Here is a 14,493-nt window from a genome sequence, read left to right on the forward strand (position 1 = left end):
GAAGTCCAGGACAAGGGATCACACACAGTTTAAGGATAAGGGGGAAATCTTTCAGGACTGAGATGAGAAAATAATTTTTTACACAGAGAGTGGTGAATCTGTGGAATTCTCTGCCACAGAAGGTAGTTGAGGCCACACAGTTCATTGGCTATATTTAAGAGGGAGTTAGATGTGGCCCTTGTGGCTAAAGGGATCAGGGGGTATGGAGAGAAGGCAGGGATGGGATACTGAGTTGGATGATCAGCCATGATCATATTGAATGGCGGTGCAGGCTCGAAGGGCCGAATGGCCTCCACTCCTGCACCTATTGTCTATGTAAAGCCGTGCCCTCTAGTCTTTGACATTTCCATATCTATCTATATATGTATGCCAGCACTGCCATTCAATATGATCATGGCTGATCATCCAACTCAGTATCCCGTACCTGCCTTCTCTCCATACCCCCTGATCCCTTTAGCCACAAGGGCCACATCTAACTCCCTCTTAAATATAGCCAATGAACTGGCCTCGACTACCCTCTGCGGCAGAGAGTTCCAGAGATTCACCACTCTCTGTGTGAAAAAAGTTCTTCCCATCTCGGTTTTAAAGGATTTCCCCCTTATCCTTAAGTTGTGACCCCTTGTCCTGGACTTCCCCAACATCGGGAACAATCTTCCTGCATCTAGCCTGTCCAACCCCTTAAGAATTTTGTAAGTTTCTATAAGATCCCCTCTCAATCTCCTAAATTCTAGAGAGTATAAACCAAGTCTATCCAGTCTTTCTTCATATGAAGTCCTGACATCCCAGGAATCAGTCTGGTGAACCTTCTCTGCAGTCCCTCTATGGCAATAATATCCTTCCTCAGATTTGGAGACCAAAACTGTACGCAATACTCCAGGTGTGGTCTCACCAAGACCCTGTACAACTGCAGTAGAACCTCCCTGCTCCTATACTCAAATCCTTTCGCTATGAAAGCTAACATACCATAACATACCATACCATATCCCTTGATTCTGTTCGTTGTAAGAGCTAGATCTAACTGAGGTTTAACGGTTGCGGGGTTTGTTTCCCTCTGTCCACAGCATTGGCCACAATGAGGTGATCGGGATGTGCCGGGTTGGGAACGCCGCTGACGGTCCGGGGCGGGAACACTGGAACGAGATGCTGGCAAACCCGCGCAAACCCATTGAGCAGTGGCACCAGCTGATCGAGGTGAGTCTACGGAGACCGACACAGAGTGCTGGAGTAACTCAGTGGGTCAGACAGCATCTGTGGAGAACATGGATAGGTGACGTTTCACAGAGTGCTGGAGTAACTCAGTGGGTCAGGCAGCATCTGTGGAGAACATGGATAGGTGACGTTTCACAGAGTGCTGGAGTAACTCAGCAGGTCAGGCAGCATCTGTGGAGAACATGGATAGGTGACGTTTCACAGAGTGCTGGAGTAACTCAGTGGGTCAGGCAGCAGCATCTGTGGAGTGAAGGAAATAGGCAATGTTTCGGGCCAAAACCCTTCCGGGTTTCGGCCCGAAACGTTGCCTATTTCCAGAAGAGTTTCGGACCGATACGATGCTGGTTCATTATGATGATGGACACAAAATGCTGGAGTAACTCAGCGGGTCAGGCAGCATCTGTGGAGAACATGGATAGGTGACGTTTCACAGAGTGCTGGAGTAACTCAGCGGGTCAGGCAGCATCTGTGGGGAACGCTGGTACCAACAGGATGACTCTTTGAGTCGCGACCGTTCTTCAGACTTTCGACAATAAATATCTCTTAACATTTTCTGTAAACCAGCATCTGCAGTTCCTTGTATCTAGGCAGGACATCGACCAACCCAAACCTCTCTCCTGACCCCACTGTCCTTTGTTCCTCAACGAAGATTGTTCCCGATGTTGGGGAAGTCCACGACAAGGGGTCACAGCTTAAGGATAAGGGGGAAATCCTTTAAAACCGAGATGAGAAGAACTTTTTTCACACAGAGAGTGGTGAATCTCTGGAACTCTCTGCCACAGAGGGTAGTTGAGGCCACAGTTCATTGGCTATATTTAAGAGGGAGTTAGATGTGGCCCTTGTGGCCAAGGGAATCAGAGGGTATGGAGAGAAGGCAGGTACGGGATACTGAGTTGGATGATCAGCCATGATCATATTGAATGGCGGTGCAGGCTCGAAGGGCCGAATGGCCCTACTCCTGCACCTAATTTCTGTTTCTATGTTTCTATGTTCGAGTTACTGAACCAGGCCATGTTGACACCAGTCAGAATGCCCTCACATGTCCTCTCATGGTGAAGAGGCAGTAAGTCTTCACAGTCAGTCTCCACAACATTTCCTCACCCTCACTACTCGCACCTGGAGTATTGTGTGCAGTTTTGGTCTCCTAATTTGAGGAAGGACATCCTTGCTATTGAGGGAGCCCAGCGTAGGTTCACCAGGTTAATTCCCGGGATGGCGGGACTGTCATATGCTGAGAGAATGGAGTGGCTGGGCTTGTATTCACTGGAATTTAGAAGGATGAGAAGGGATCCTATAGAAACGTAGAATATTCTTAAGGGATTGGACAAGCTAGAGGCAGTAAAAATGTTCCCGATGTTGGGGGAGTCCAGAACCAGGGGTCTCAGTTTCAGTCTAATGGGTCGGCCATTTAGGAAAATCTTTTTAACCCAGCGAGTTGTGGATCTGTGGAATTCTCTGCCACAGAAGGCAGTGGAGGCCGATTCACTGGATGTTTTCAAGAAAGAGTTAGATTTAGCTCTTAGGGCTAACGGAATCAAGGGATATGGGGAGAAGGCAGGAACAGGGTACTGATTGGGGATGATCAGCCATGATCACATTGAATGGCGGTGCTGGCTCGAAGGGCCGAATGGCCTCTACTCCTGCACCTATTTACTATGTTTCCTCCCCCTTGTGTTTTTCAGGAGAAGGTGATGAACAGCTACATGACAAAGAGTTTCCCCTCGGGTTCTGGAGCCACCAAACCAGTCAGCATTGTGGTGGAGAGCCCTCATTCAGACTGATGTTACAGCTTCACATCCGTACCATGTGAGTCTGCTCTCACCCCTTGCCCAGCACGGCCATCATGTCTTGTAGATACACACAAGGTGATCGTGTGTGGGTGAGTGTGCAAGTGAGTGTGCAAGTGGGTGAGTGGGTGGGTGAGTGTGTGGGTGAGTGTGTGAGTGGGTGAGTGTGTGGGTGGGTGAGTGTGTGGGTGAGTGGGTGAGTGTGCAGTATGTGGGTGAGTGGTGTGGGTGAGTGTGTGGGTGAGTGTGTGGGTGAGTGTGTGGGTGTGTGGGTGAGTGTGGGTGAGTGTGTGGGTGAGTGTGTGGGTGAGTGTGTGGGTGAGTGTGTGGGTGAGTGTGTGGGTGAGTGTGTGTGTGTGAGTGTGTGGGTGAGTGTGTGTGTGTGTGGGTGGTTTGTGTGTGGGTGGGTGAGTGTGTGGGTGGGTGAGTGTGTGGGTGGGTATGTGTGAGTGTGTGTGTGGGTGAGTGTGTGGGTGAGAGTGTATGGGAGTGTGGGTTAGAGTGGGTGAGGGTGAGGGAGTGTGTGGGTGGGTGAGTGTGTGTGGGTGGGTGTGTGGGGGTGTGTGTGGGTGAGTGTGTGGGTGAGTGTGTGGGTGTGTGTGTGGGTGAGTGTGGGAGTGTGTGGGTGAGTGTGTGGGTGAGTGGGTGGGTGAGTGTGTGGGTGAGTGTGTGGGTGTGTGTGTGTGTGGGTGAGTGTGTGTGTGGGTGAGTGTGTGGGTGAGTGTGTGGGTGAGTGTGCGAGTGAGTGGGTGGGTGAGTGTGTGGGTGAGTGGGTGGGTGAGTGTGCGGGTGAGTGTGCGAGCGAGTGGGTGGGTGAGTGTGTGGGTGAGTGTGCAAGTGAATGGGTGGGTGAGTGTGCAAGCAAGTGGGTGAGTGTGTGGGTGAGTGTGCAAGCGAGTGGGTGGGTGAGTGTGTGGGTGAGTGTGCAAGTGAATGGGTGGGTGAGTGTGTGTGTGGGTGTGGGAGTGTGTGGGTGAGTGTGTGTGGGTGAGCGTGTGTGGGTGAGTGGGTGGGTGAGTGAGTGGGTGAGTGAGTGTGTATGAGTAAGTGTGCAAGTGCATGCGTGTGCGAGTGAGTGTACGTGTTTGTGTGTGAGTGTGCAAGTGAGTGAGTGCGTGTGTGAGTGAGTGAGTGTGCGAGTGAGTGTGCGAATGAATGAAGGAGCGATGAACAGGCAGGGCTAAAGGAAAGTGACACCAATGTGTTTCATTTGACAGATCGGACATCAGTGTGAATAATCACCATCACCATCAGGTGCCCTGTGTTTATCTGTCCGTCTCTCTATCTCTCTGTCTCTCTCACACAGGGACTCAAGAAGCCAGCAGTGCAATATTTTCTTTTTCTTCAATTTGTAAATCCTTCACCACGAGAGAGAAAGAGGGAGAAGGAAAGAGAGAGAATTGGAGCGACTGGGAGATGAGGAAGAGACTCTCCCACCCACCGTTCTGAGGGACCCCCGCCCACTGAGGGACCCCCGCCATCGACCAGAGAGAGAGCAAGACTCGGGGGGTTGTCCACGTTCCATTACACCCGCCTCCCTGCATCGGAGAGGGCCCTCGGCCTGCGATGTGACCCCTCCCTCACTCCCCCCACCAACATTTCTCCATGGCCACTGGACCCGGGGCCCAAGAGGACAGTTCAGAGAGTCTCATCGACAGAAATTGTCATTTTCCGAGCGAAAAAAAAATGTCACTTCAAACACATGTGTCACCATGTTGTGGATGTGTGTGCCTTGTCATACATGTGGGACATTCCACCTCCATCTATGCCCCCCCCCATTCTCCCTCCCCCATTCCTCCCCCTCCCCCTCCCCAGCTCCCACCAAGCCATCCTTTCCCTCTCAGACCTTGACATCTCATATCCGAGGAAGCTTTTGTTTGGGCCGTTGGGGTTTGGAGGGAGGGGGCTGGTCACCTGTCCTGGTGGTCTCAATGTCATAGAAACATAGAAATTAGGTGCAGGAGTAGAGGCCATTCGGCCCTTCGAGCCTGCACCATTCGCCATTCAATATGATCATGGCTGATCATCCAACTCAGTATCCCATACCTGCCTTCTCTCCATACCCCCTGATCCCCTTAGCCACAAGGGCCACATCTAACTCCCTCTTAAATATAGCCAATGAACTGTGTGGCCTCAACTACCCTCTGCGGCAGAGAGTTCCAGAGATTCACCACTCTCTGTGTGAAAAAAGTTCTTCTCATCTCGGTTTTAAAGGATTTCCCCCTTATCCTTAAGCTGTCACCCCTTGTCCTGGACTTCCCCAACATCGGGAACAATCTTCCTGCATCTAGCCTGTCCAACCCCTTAAGAATTTTGTAAGTTTCTATAAGATCCCCTCTCAATCTCCTAAATTCTAGAGAGTATTAAACCAAGTCTATCCAGTCTTTCTTCATAAGACAGTCCTGACATCCCAGGAATCAGTCTGGTGAACCGTCTCTGCACTTCCTCTATGTCCTTCCTGATTCTAGGCCTGGGTTGTTGGAGTTGGTGGGACCTGTTGGCAGAGTTGTCCTGCAAGCCCCCCCCTCACCCCCCCCCCCCCCCCCCCTGACCCCCCCCCTCCCGACCCAAGCCCCAACTCAGCTGCCCCCTTGTCAGGGCCTGTAGATACCAGGGATGTCCATCTGACCTCCAGGGCCCCAGGCACAACACAAGCGATGTTCCTGTAAACGGGTTGATGTTCCCGTATCTCGTGTCTCGTTTCCACGGGAGGGGCGCGTGGACCCGCTTTCCTCGTGGGGGGGGGCAAGGTTAAGGGGGTCCGCTTTATGTCTGTGGAGGCCAATTCACTGGCTGCATTCAAGAGAGAGTTAGATCTAGCTCTAGAGGGCTAACGGAATCAAGGGAAATGGGGAGTAGGCAGGAACGGGGTGATTGTGGAATTTGTGGAATTCTCTGCCTCACAGAGGGCGGTGGAGGCCGGTTCTCTGGATGCTTTCAAGAGAGAGCTAGATAGGGCTCTTAAAAATAGCGGAGTCGGGGGATATGGGGAGAAGGCAGGAACGGGGTACTGATTGTGGATGATCAGCCATGATCATATTGAATGGCGGTGCTGGCTCGAAGGGCCGAATGGCCTCTACTCCTGCACCTATTGTCTGTTGTCTATTGCCTAAGTGTGAAGGAGGGTCTCGACCTATTTTCTAAGTTTCTAATGCCCCTGTCACACTTAGGAAACCTGAACGGAAACCTCTGGAGACTTTGCGCCCCACCCAAGGTTTCCGTGCGGTTCCCGGAGGTTGCAGGTGGTTGCCGGAGGTTGCAGGTAGTGGAAGCAGGTAGGGAGACTGACCAAAACCTCCGGGAACCTCACGGAAACCTTGGGTGGGGCGGAAAGTCTCCAGAGGTTTCTGTTCAGGTTTCCTAAGTGGGACAGGGGCATAGGTGAGACAGGGGCGTAAGGCAGAGGGGAGTGTGTGGTGTGTATCGAGCTGTCTGCCACTGAGGTGCAGGGAGTTACAAGGATGTTGGCAAGCTTCACCGCCGAGATTTTCAATCTCTCCAGATAGGAGGACGGAGGATTGATCTGATTAACTTGCATAATAGGATTAAAGGATTTGATAGCACAGATAGAGACGAGCCACTTCCAAAAACATCAGAGCGTGTGGCTTTAAAATTGGTGCCATGCTGCACAGATCCAAAGAGAGACACCAAACGCTGGAGTAACTCAGTGGGACAGGCAGCATCTCTGGGTGACGTTTCGGGTGGAGACCCTTCTCCAGACCGATGACCAGAAGGGTCTTCAGAATGGTCATCAGTCTGAAGACTGGTCCCTTCAGTCTGAAGAAGGAACTCGACCCGAAATGTCACCCATTTCCTTCTCTCCGTAGATAGAAACATAGAAATTAGGTGCAGGAGTAGGCCATTTGGCCCTTCGAGCCTGCACCATTCGCCATTCAATATGATCATGGCTGATCATCCAACTCAGTATCCTGTACCTGCCTTCTCTCCATACCCCCTGATCCCTTTAGCCACAAGGGCCACATCTAACTCCCTCTTAAATATAGCCAATGAACTGTGGCCTCGACTACCTTCTGCGGCAGAGAGTTCCACAGATTCACCACTCTCTGTGTGAAAAAAGTTTTTCTCATCTCGGTTTTAAAGGATTTCCCCCTTATCCATAAGCTGTGACCCCTTGTCCTGGACTTCCCCCAACATCGGGAACAATCTTCCTGCATCTAGCCTGTCCAACCCCTTAAGAATTTTGTAATTTTCTAAAAGATCCCCCTCTCAATCTCCTAAATTCTAGAGAGTTTAAACCAAGTCTATCCAGTCTTTCTTCATAAGACAGTCCTGACATCCCAGGAATCAGTCTGGTGAACCGTCTCTGCACTCCCTCTATGGCAAGAATGTCCTTCCTCAGATTTGGAGACCAAAACTGTACGCAATACTCCAGGTGTGGTCTCACCAAGACCCTGTACAACTGCAGTAGAACCTCCCTGCTCCTATACTCAAATCCTTTTGCTATGAATGCTAACATACCATTCGCTTTCTTTACTGCCTGCTGCACCTGCATGCCTACCTTCAATGACTGGTGTACCATGACACCCAGGTCTCGCTGCATCTCCCCCTTTCCCAATCGGCCACCGTTTAGATAATAGTCTGCTTTCCCGTTTTTGCCACCAAAATGGATAACCTCACATTTATCCACATTATACTGCATCTGCCAAACATTTGCCCACTCACCCAGCCTATCCAAGTCACCTTGCAGTCTCCTAGCATCCTCCTCACAGCTAACACTGCCCCCCAGCTTAGTGTCATCCGCAAACTTGGAGATATTGCCTTCAATTCCCCCATCCAGATCATTAATATATATTGTAAATAGCTGGGGTCCCAGCACTGAGCCTTGGGGTACCCCAGGTGTTGCCTGTCCCGCTGAGTTACTCCAGTATTTTGTGCCGAACCCCGGAACTGATTGATATTCTAGGGGGTGGACAAGCGATGAAGAAAGATGCCCCTGGCTGCTCTCCGAGATAATACAACCAGTTACCCCACAAAGTCTCTGCAGGGACCCTGCTCAGTGCCAACCCATTCCCTTCACTGAACCGATATATCTGCGGCTGATTTTTGGAACGTGGTACATCACATGCGGGCAGCAGCATTTCTCGACTTGTCACAGTGTCATTTGAGACAAACGGAGAGAACTTTGAGACCGCAATGTCTTTAGAAACATAGAGAAAAGTAGCGGGACATTCGGCCCTTCGAGCCAGCACCGCCATTCAATATGACCACGGCTGATCATCCAGAATCAGTTCCCTGTTCCTGCCTTCTCTCCATATCCCTTGATTCCGTTAGCCCCAAGAGCTAAATCTAACTCTCTCTTGAATACACCCAGTGAATCGAACTCCACCGCCTTCTGTGGCAGAGAATTCCACAGATTCACAACTCTCTGGGTGAAGATGTTTTTCCTCAAATCTCAGTCCTAAATGGCCGACCCCTTATTCTTAAACTGTGTGACCCCTGGTTCTAGACTTCCCCAAACATTTTTCCTGCATCTAGCCTGTCCAATCCCCTTACGAATTTGATATTTCAATAAGATGCCCTCTCATCCTTCTGAATCCCAGTGAATACAAGCACAGATCTGTTTGCCTTCCTATTGGAGCTGGAGGTAGATCACGCCTTTAAGGTGTGGGTATCTGCAGAGTAACTGGCTGGGTAGAGAAGATTTACGAGGATGTTGCCAGGACTAGTGGGTGTGAGCTATAGGGAGAGGTTGAGCAGGCTGGGTCTTTATTCCTTGGAGCGCAGGAGGATGAGGGGTGATCTTATAGAGGGGTACAAAATCATGAGAGGAATAAATCTGGGAGATGCACAGAGTCTCTTGCCCAGAGTAGGGGAATCGAGGACCAGAGGACATGGGTTTAAGGTGAAGGGGGAAAGTAGGAATCTGAGGGGTAACTTTTTCACACAAAGGGCGGTGGGTGTATGGAACAAGCTGCCAGAGGAGGTAGTTGAGGCTGGGACTATCCCAACGTTTAAGAAACAGTTAGACAGGTACATGGATAGGACCATAAAGTTTGGAGGGATATGGACCAAACGCGGGCAGGTGGGACTAGTGTAGCTGGGACGTGTTGGCCGGTGTGGGCAAGTTGGGCCAAAGGGCCTGTGTCCACTCTCACTACTACTCCGCTGCGATGGAGTGGTTGGACATTGGTTGGTTGGACATTGAGAGACACATGTCATGGTGGGGCTAGGATTGAAGCCATCAGACCCAGGGGCCGGGTAAAGACCACCCATCCATGGGCGGGTGGTTTTCGAGCTCTGAATACCATCACTGTGAGACCCCCCCCCCCCCCCCCCGATATCACCCCAATGGCTTTGGGAAATGGGGGGGAGGGGAGGGGAGAAAAAACCCAAGTGTGTCCTCTTGCATAATTTTTTGCATGTAGTGTCTCGTCCAGTGGCATGCAGAGGCACCAACCTCACTGTATCCTTCACCGTGAGAGACCACACACAAACTGGGGAAGCGGGGGGGTGGTGGTGGTGCAGGGGGGGGGGGGGGGGGGGGGGGGGGGGGGGGGGGGGGGGGGGGGGGGGGGGGGGGGGGGGGCGTGGGGGGGTGGTGGGGAGGGGGGGGGGGGGGGGGGGGGGAGAGGGGGGGGGAGTGGGGGGGGGGGGTGGGGAGGAGTAAAACTAAAAACAATCCTGTAAATCAAATACATCCATTGTGACTCTTTGTGGGATGTTTACCATTGTGTATTTGAATATACCTGCCCCAGAATCAGCACACACACACACCTGCACTCAAAGCCATAACCGCAGATGGAATAACTCTACATTATTTTCTCTTTCATTGGAAATGGTTGCGTTAACTCTGCTCACACTGTGGCTGAACTGTTAAATAAAAGATTCATCAACTTATGGCCTGGCTCTCTCTCTCTCATGGCTCCTCATCCATCCCCCTCCCTCCCCCCCCTCCCTACCCCCTCTCTCTCTCCCCCTCTCTTCCCCCCCCCCTCCCCTCAATCCCCTCATCCCCTCTCTCTCCCTCCCCCCCCTCCTCTCTCGTCCTCCTCTCCCCCCCTCTCTGCCTCTCCCTCTCTCTCCTCTCCCTCTCCCCCTTCTCTCCCTCTCTCCCTCTCTCCCCCTCTCTCCCTCCCCCTCCTCCCTCTATCCCTCTCTCTCACACCCGTTCCCATATCCCCCCTCCTCCCCTCTCTCTCCTCTCTGCCTCTCCCTCCCCCTCTCCCTTTCTGCCTCTCCCTCTCCCTCTCTCTCCTCCCCTCTCCTCCCTCCCCCCTGCCTCTCCCTCTCCCCTCATCCCCCTCCTCTCATCCCCCCTCTCTCTCCCCCTCCCCTCTCTCCCTCCCCCTCCCCCCCCCCTCCTCTCCCCACTCTATGGGACGTGTATAAGTGCAGGTGAGAGTCTACATCACACAGACTTGTTCTGCTGGATGGGAGAGGTTAGACAGGGATGGGTCGGTGCTGGGGTTGGTGATTAAAAAATACAGTGTGTGTGTGGAAACAGGCCCTTCGGCCCAGCGAGTCCGTGCTGTCCACCAATCACCCATTCACACTAGCTCTATGTTATCCCACTTTCCCATCCGCTCCCCGCAAACCAGGGCCAATGAACCTACAAAACCTGCGTCTTTGGAGGGTGGCACCCGGAGCAAACCCACCCAGTCATGGGGAGAACATGCAAACTCCACACAGACAGCTCCCAAGGCCAGGATCGAACCAGGGTCTTCGTACCCGCTCCACCACCATTGATCAGAGGGCTGATCATCCAAAATCAATACCCCATTCCTGCTTTCTCCCCATATCCCTTGATTCCGTTTGCCCCAAGAGCTAAATCTAACTCTCTGTTGAAAACATCCAGTGAACTGGCCTCCACTGCCTTCTGTGGCAGAGAATTCCACAGATTCACAACTCTCTGGGTGAAAATGTTTTTCCTCATCTCAGTCCTAAATGGCCTCCCCCTTATTCTTAAACTGTGTGTGTGTGTGTGTGGCCCCTGGTTCTGGACTCCCCCAACATCGGGAGCATTTTTCCTGCATCTAGCCTGTCCAATCCATTAAGAATGTTATATGTTTCTGTAAGATCCCCTCTCATCCTTCTGCCTGCCAGCTTGCTGTCCTTCAAGTTATTTCTTTGTGAGCGCTGGATTGAAAAGGACGAAGATTTATTAGAGTAGCTCGCTATTTACCTTGGCAACTCGACTTGAAGGTTGCAGCTTTTATATTTTGTTGGACTGCTGTTCCTAATAAAGGAGAGAAAATGAAAAATAATAGGTTGAAGATAGACACAAAACGCTGGAGTAACTCAGCGGGACAGGCAGCATCTCTGGAGAGAAGGAATGGGTGATGTTTCAATAGACAATAGGTGCAGGAGTCGGCCATTCGGCCCTTCGAGCCAGCACCGCCATTCAATGTGATCATGGCTGATCATCCCCAATCAGTACCCCGTTCCTGCCTTCTCCCCCTATCCCCATAACTCCGCTATCTTTAAGAGCCCTATCTAGCTCTCTCTTGAAAGCATCCAGAGAACCTGCCTCCACCGCCCTCTGAGGCAGAGAATTCCACAGACTCAAGGGATACGGGGGGGAAAGCAGGAACGGGGTACTGACTTTAAACGATCAGCCATGATCATATTGACTCGAAGGGCCGAATGGCCTACTCCTGCACCTATTGTCTCTGTTTCTTTATGAAGTTTCTTCCAAACACAAGGAATAGGTTGAAATGGTGCTAGATATTGCAGGCTGCATCTCTGTGAGTTCTGATGGTGTGGGATCGGATTTAATCAGCTGGAAATCGATAGAGTACACGTGACAAATCGATCCACCTCCGCCTGTGCTGGATGTGGCTTTGATTGTCCCAGATTCCCAGCCTTGTCACGGGAGAGGGAAGCTGAGATCCACTGCTCCGTCACCCGGACAGAGAGAGATACAGAGCAGCAGCAGCCACAACAAGCTGGGTTAACTCAGCGGGTGGAACTCATTGCCACAGAGGGCGGTGGAGGCCAAGTCAGTGGATATATTTAAGGAAGAGGTGGACAAAATCTTGATTAGGAATCGGTGGGAAGGGTTATGGGGAGAAGGCAGTGAAATGGGACGAGGAGGCCGAGATTGGTCAAGTTTTGAAACTTACAAAATTCTTAAGAGGTTGGACAGGCTAGATGCAGGAAGATTGTTCCCGATGTTGGGGATGTCCAGGACAAGGGGTCACAGCTTAAGGATAAGGGGGATATCCTTTAAAACCGAGATGAGAAGAACTTTTTTCACACAGAGAGTGGTGAATCTCTGGAACTCTCTGCCACAGAGGGTAGTTGAGGCCACACAGTTCATTGGCTATATTTAAGAGGGAGTTAGATGTGGCCCTTGTGGCTAAGGGGATTAGGGGGTATGGAGAGAAGGCAGGTACGGGATACTGAGTTGGATGATCAGCCATGATCATATTGAATGGCGAATGGTGCAGGCTCGAAGGGCCGAATGGCCTCTACTCCTGCACCTAATTTCTATGTTTCTATGTTTTTCTATTGAATAATTGAATGGCGGAGTAGACTCGACTGGGCAAATGGCCAAATTTAGTTTAGAGATACAGCGCGGAAACAGGCCCTTTGGCCCACCGAGTCCGTTCTAACCAGCGATCCCCGCACACTAACACTATCCTACACACACTGGGGACAATTTACACACACACCAGGCCAATTAACCTACAAACCCGCACGTCTTTGGAGCGTGGGAGGAAACCGAAGATCTCGGAGGAAACCCACACAGGTCACGGGGAGAACGTGCAAACTCCGTACAGTCAGCACCCGTAGTCGGGATCGAACCCGGGTCTCTGGCGCTGGGAGGGGGTGGGTGGGGGCAGTCACTGGTTCACACTGGGGGCTCTCTGCTCTGTGCTGGAAGGTCAGCGTTCAGTTCCAAACACAGGGGCCTGAGCTGAGGCTCCAACGGTCCCGCAGTGGAGATAGTTGAACAATTCATGTCCCTTGGAGTGAATATATTCAGCAACCTACCCTGGACAATGGTCAAGAAAGTGCACCAACGCCTCTGCTTTTTTGAAAGCTCAGGAAGTCCGGCATGCCCACCACAACTCTCAGCTTCCCCTTCTTGCATGTGGCGTGCACAGCCTAAAGTTATAGGGCAACAACTTATAACCATATAACAATTACAGCACGGAAACAGGCCATCTCGGCCCTACAAGTCCGTGCCGAACACTTTTTTTCCCCTTAGTCCCACCTGCCTGCACTCATACCATAACCCTCCATTCCCTTCTCATCCATATGCCTATCCAATTTATTTTTAAATGATACCAACGAACCTGCCTCCACCACTTCCACTGGAAGCTCATTCCACACCGCTACCACTCTCTGAGTAAAGAAGTTCCCCCTCATATTACCCCTAAACTTCTGTCCCTTAATTCTGAAGTCATGTCCTCTTGTTTGAATCTTCCCTGTTCTCAAAGGGAAAAGCTTGTCCTCGTCAACTCTGTCTATCCCTCTCATCATTTTAAAGACCTCTATCAAGTCCCCCCTTAACCTTCTGCGCTCCAGAGAATAAAGACCTAACTTATTCAACCTACAACTTGTTTTATTTGATTGTGCAGACCGGGTTGATTGCATTCGTCGAAACAGGGTGGACCACGTGAAGGTTGCAATCTCCCACCCCTAGCTCTCAGCTGCTTCTGCAGATGTATCGCAGCTTGGTTTGGCAATTGCCTCATCCAGGACCTCAAGATTAACCTTGTAGTTTTGCCATGGTGATACTTTCCTAGTCCTAGTCCCACCATCACCTCCACCCCCCCCCCCCCCCCCACCCCCCCCCCACCTCCTCTCCCCCACCTCCCACCACCACCATTACATAGAAACATAGACAATAGGTGCAGGAGTAGAGGCCATTCGGCCCTTCGAGCCTGCAACGTTCGCCATTCAATATGATCATGGCTTGTTGCCTGGCAGGTGTCTTTTTTAAATTGTAAATATATCACGGCCCGTGGTGGAATTCTTCACACCTGAGAAACATAAAAAACAGGTGCAGGTGTAGAGGCCATTCGGCCCTTCGAGCCTGCACCATTCGCCATTCAATATGATCATGGCTGATCATCCAACTCAGTATCCCGTACCTGCCTTCTCTCCATACCCCCTGATCCCTTTAGCCACAAGGGCCACATCTAACTCCCTCTTAACTATAGCCAATGAACTGTGTGGCCTCAACTACCTTCTGTGGCAGAGAATTCCACAGATTCACCACTCTCTGTGTGTGAAAAGATTAAAGAGGAATCTGAGGGGTAATGTATGGAGATGATGTTGATGGGGGAGGGAGTGCCGACATCTCCCCCCACAAACACACACAACCCCCCCTCCCCATCTCCCCCTCCCCCTCCCCATCCCCCCAACAACACACAACCCCCTCCCCCCCATCTCCCCCCCCCATCTCTCCCCTCCCCCCCCCCCCCCCCCATCTCCCCCTCTCCCCATCTCCCCCTCCCCCAACACCACACACAACCCCCCCCCCCCCCCCCCATCTCTCCCCCTCCCCCATCTCCCCCTCCCCATC

General features: G+C 51.7%; 1 long non-coding RNA gene across 1 annotated transcript; it reads left to right on the forward strand.

Annotated features, from left to right (window-relative positions):
* The first annotated feature begins 1,055 nt into the window (after positions 1–1,055).
* Positions 1,056–4,767, forward strand: LOC129713977 (uncharacterized). Its single transcript, XR_008726299.1, has 3 exons — positions 1,056–1,191; positions 2,892–3,015; positions 4,303–4,767. It is a non-coding gene; the product is annotated as an uncharacterized LOC129713977 (long non-coding RNA).
* The last annotated feature ends 9,726 nt before the right edge of the window (positions 4,768–14,493 follow it).

This window comes from Leucoraja erinacea, chromosome 37 (genome assembly GCF_028641065.1).
Source record: "Leucoraja erinacea ecotype New England chromosome 37, Leri_hhj_1, whole genome shotgun sequence".
NCBI classification, from domain to species: domain Eukaryota; kingdom Metazoa; phylum Chordata; class Chondrichthyes; order Rajiformes; family Rajidae; genus Leucoraja; species Leucoraja erinaceus.